The sequence below is a fragment of the Sus scrofa genome, chromosome 2 (assembly GCF_054392235.1).
Source record: "Sus scrofa isolate SSC_HxYL_T2T_F1_AM1 chromosome 2, Sscrofa_HxYL_maternal_Yorkshire_Landrace_v2.0, whole genome shotgun sequence".
Taxonomy (NCBI): Eukaryota; Metazoa; Chordata; class Mammalia; order Artiodactyla; family Suidae; genus Sus; species Sus scrofa.
This window is the reverse complement of record NC_139384.1, coordinates 73,938,921-73,943,719: the sequence shown is the minus strand read 5'-3', so window position 1 is coordinate 73,943,719 and position 4,799 is coordinate 73,938,921. Positions and strand designations below refer to the sequence as shown.

The 4,799-nt window shown below is 37.2% G+C and overlaps 1 pseudogene; it reads right to left on the bottom strand.

Moving 5' to 3' along the window:
- Positions 1 to 636: 636 nt before the first annotated feature.
- On the bottom strand, positions 637 to 1,950 carry LOC100519824 (olfactory receptor-like protein OLF4; annotated as a pseudogene).
- Positions 1,951 to 4,799: the final 2,849 nt, after the last annotated feature.

Here is a 4,799-nt window from a genome sequence, read left to right as displayed (position 1 = left end):
AATTGGACCCCTAGCTTGGGAGTCTCCATATGCCACGGGTGCAGCCTTAGAAAAGACAAAAATACAAAAAAAAAAAGAAATGTACACTTTTGTTAGACTATTTGTAGCCTTGGTCTCAATTCACCACCCTTCTCTGTGTCCATGATGTTTACAATGTGACAGTTAAAACACCTTCCATCAGGACAAGAAGTCTATTTCTCCATGTTTGTTCTGTCCTGGACTTAGGACTTTTATTTGTTTTTCCTCATGGATATGAAGAAAATGATGATGTACCCTAAGAGCACTTTGTCCATTTCCGTTTATCTATTCTGGAAATATGATCAGATGTGTAAACAAATACAGGTGAGCCATTCAGAGGATGGAAGGAACTGTGGAGCAGAGCTTGAATGTCCCAGCCAAGGCCCTGGTGAGTCAACCTGGTATTTTAGGGCTGCACCATCTGCATATGGAAGTTCCAGACTAGGGGTCAAATCGGAGCTGGAGCGGCCAGTCTACACCACAGCTCACAGTAACGCTGTATCCTTAACCCACTGAGCAAGGCCAGAGATCAACACACATCCTCACGGATACTAGCTGGGTTTATAATCTGCTGAGCCACAATAGGAGCTCCCAAATTGGCCTATTTCTGGCTACAATTTAAAAGAATGCTTGCAGAGCCCTCTCTATGTCCTTGTTCCTCAGACTATAGATGAAGGGGTTCAGCATGGGTGTGACCACAGTGTACATCACTGAGGTCACTGCAGTTGAATGTGAGTTGTGGGTCCCTGCAGAATGGAGGTACACACCTAAGCAGGTACAATAAAATAAGGAGACAACTGAGAGGTGAGATACACAGGTGGAAAAAGCTTTACACTTCCCCTGCCTTGATGAGATTCCACATATGGGAGTAACTATCGTATAGTAAGATTAAATGATACCAGCAAGCGGAACACCACCCAGCAGCCCAGCTGCAAAATTCATCGTCATGTTATTAACAAGTTTGTCAGAATAGGCAAGTTGAATTAACTGTTTGAGTTCACAGAAATAATGAGGGATTTTCAACTGTCTACAGAAGGACAGCCTTAAGGTCATTAGGCTTTGTAGAAAGGAATGTAGGACACTGATGATCCAACTAACCAGAACCAGAATTCCACAGAGCTTGAGATTCATGATGACCATGTAGTGCAGGGATAGCATATAGCTACAAAGCGGTCATAGGCCATCACTGTCAGCAGGAAGTCATCCAACTCTGCAAAGAGTAGGAAAAAGTACATCTGTATGATGCAGCCTTTGTAGCTGATGTCTCTTCTCTGGGTCTGGATGTTCCACAGCATCTTTGGGATGGTGGTGGAGATGAAACAGACGTCTACAAAGGACAAATTGGAGAGGAAGAAGTACATGGGTGTGTGAAGGTGGGAGTCAGAGCCAATGGCCAGGATGATGAGTAGTTTCCCAAACACAGTGGTCGGGTACATGGAGAGAAAAATTCCAAATATGAGGGGCTGCAGTTCTGGTTCTTCTGAAAATCCCAGAAGAAGCAACTCTGAAACATTTGTTAGGTTCCTTGGTGCCTGTGGTGGAGGTGACTACAAAGAAAGAGCCAAATACAATGATTAATATTCCCCAAAATGGACAATGCTCACATTGTTCAAAAATGACACTTTACATTTAATTATATTTGATTACATTTGCCTAATTAATTTCAATATTTTGTTCATGGGTTTTGTTCCCTTTGGGAATTCCCTATATATCTCTAATTAGTGAACTTGTTCCACTTTTAGTGTTTTTCTCAAGTTGTCACATATTGGCATGTACATCACACATTTAATGAAATGCAAGGGGAATGGACACAGAAGACTTGTGTTCATTGCTGCAATCTACCTTAATCTTTATTTTAAAGAAGTTAAAACACTGGTATGAGCTTACCAAATGTTCCACGTGGACATCTGAAATGAGAATTATAGCTTTCATCTTAGTTTTTTTAGATCTCCTAGTCAGTTTCTGGGAATGAAAATAGAGTTCCAGACACCTGAAAATTATGCACTTCTTAAAATTCCTAAAACATTAAAAATAATGTTTTAAAGTAATCTTTAAAATGCTTTACAAATTTGTTGGCTGTATCCCTGGCACAATTCTTTCATTCTGTTGGGGAATATAAGTTGAGTGCCATCAATGTTCCAGGTGCTATTTAGGTGTTAAATCAGGTGCTAAAAACCAATATCAGGTGCTATTTAGGTGAATATCAGGTGTAAAAAACAAAATCTCCTAGGGAGGTCCACTGTGGCACAGTGAGTTAAGAATCTTGCTGAAGCAAATCAGGTTGCTGTGGAGGTGTGGATTCAATCCTTGGCTGAGCACAGTAGGTTAAAGGATCCAACATTACCATGATTGTGGTACAGTATGTTGCAGCTGTGGCTCTGATTCAATCTCTGGTGAAGGAACTTCCATATGCCATGGGTGCAGCCATGAAAAAAAAGAAAAGCAAGAAATAAACAACACTTCTATAATCTAGTCATTGAGAAAAAAAATATATAGGTAGATATTATAGATAAATAACATAGATATATAGATAATATATATAATATCTGCCTATATATATATTCTAAGGTATGACAGATGCAATGAAGAAATTTGAAAGCAGATATCAGGAAAGAGTAAGGAGAGGTTACTATTTTTTTATTGGTGTTCAGGCAAGACATGAAAGAAAGGTAACATTTGAACCGAGACTTCAAGGGAGAGAGAACAGGAACTGTGATCATATCAGGGGAAATGTGGGCCAAGTAGGGAGAACAGCCCTTGCAAATGCCCTCGGAAGGTACTTGTTTAAGATTTCAGTTTGGGGAGGGTAATGGGCAGGAGGGGAATGAGGAGAGATGTTGTCAGAGATTGCTGCTGGTCTCCCTGCTGCTGCTAAACTTCAACTCACAGGATTTGCTGGTCCACACTATGTTCCTCTAGCACTTTATGAAATCATTGCAAAGGTAGCCTGTATGTATAAATGGATGTCTTATATTGATTGCATTCTGACCTCTATGCATTAGAGTCACCTTGGAATATAACAGGCTCAATATACCTGCTCTGATGACTTCTCATATATCCAAGGCATGAAAACAAAGACACATACACACATGGAGTAGAACTTGGCTTCCTAGGCTGTGCTAATTCTACGTCTTTTTCACCCCTACACACTTGATTAAGTTAGAGATTGATAAACCTTGAGTTGGTTATATCAAATAATGTACAAGTAGTATCCAGAACTTCCAGCTTATAAATTTCCCAAGTATCAGTAAACTTGGTGCTCAGTTTGGGTATGACCAACTTATTCCTGTATTTAAGATGCATAAAAATATGTTTGATTAGATGTGTGTATATTTATATATGTACATATCTATAGCCTTTCTCAAAAGATGGACTTTAAGACATACACATATATTGAGAGAATGAGAAAGAGAGAATGGACACAAGAGAGAGAATAAAGACCTAATAAGCTCAAATGGTCCTTGAGAGACTGGAAAGAAAAGCTCCTTTGGTTCTGGTGACATTTCATGTGCTGTTATCCTTCCTTGATTTCCAGAAAAAAAAAATTAAAAAGCAAAAATAAATACATCCAAAGGAAAAAGTAGCAATATATCCCTGTTTTAAAATACAAAGTTTTACAGTCTAAGAGAAAAATTGAGTAAGGAAATAAACCAATGCTTCATAAAAGGGTACAATGAATGGAAAATGAAAGTTTGTAATTTTTAGGATCAGTCAGCAAAACCTGTTTTTCCCATGCCTGTGCAATATTTATTCAACTGATTTGTTTTACATGGTCTGATAGCAGAGGAGGTAAGCCTCTATCTCCTTTTTTTATATGTGGCATCTACTCTTTGCTATTCTTGAGTTTCGACTGCTTGTTTTATTAGCCACGGGCAAACTCTAGTCCTAGTTCTGATAGTTGCCATATTATCAATAATCTATGTGGTCTATACACATAACACCTATACATGCTGTGACAATTCCAAACTTTTTGCTGAATAACTTTCTTCATGTTACCTGTCTAAGAACATTGCATTATACACACATTTCTCTCATTGTATTTTGTCTTCTCAATTATAATGCTAGATCCAAACAAGCGGGTACATCACCTGTTTTGTCTTGTTTTTTCAGCTATGTGTTCTAACCAAGTATGTGAATATATATGAACTTCTACAAAAATAAATTTAGAAAAATGTAAAGTTGGGAAATAAAAGAATGACAAAGAAAATTAAACCAGGTTAAATAGTACAATTTTAAAATAAGCATAATAAAAACAATTAACTGAAGCATTGAAAACTACTTAAGAGTAAAATAACAATACTTTATGATATCAGTATGGATTAATGAAGGTTAAAAATGACCTCTAGATAAAATAATGTAATATAATGACCTATAGATAAAATAATATAATACACGTCCCTATGCTGTACAGTGGGAAAAAATTGTGTTGGGGAAATAACAATAAAAAATGAAAAAATAAATAATATAATAAATTGTGTTCCTAGAATGTTCTGACAGGAGAACATACTAAATTATCATTGCTGAGGAGATCAGGATTTGGTCTCATTATATACGGATGTTTAACACAAGGTGAGGTTTGACTTCAATTTACTTGGAAAGAGAATCATTGATAAAAGGTGGCATAATATCTGTCTGTCTTGCAAAAACATGAAGTTTCCACCTCCCTCAAACATGTTACACAAAATAAGAGAGATTATAACCTCAGTGTAAGAGTAACCAATATGTTAGATGGACATTTTGAAATCATCTGTGAGTAGGCAAAACCATCTTAAATAAGACAA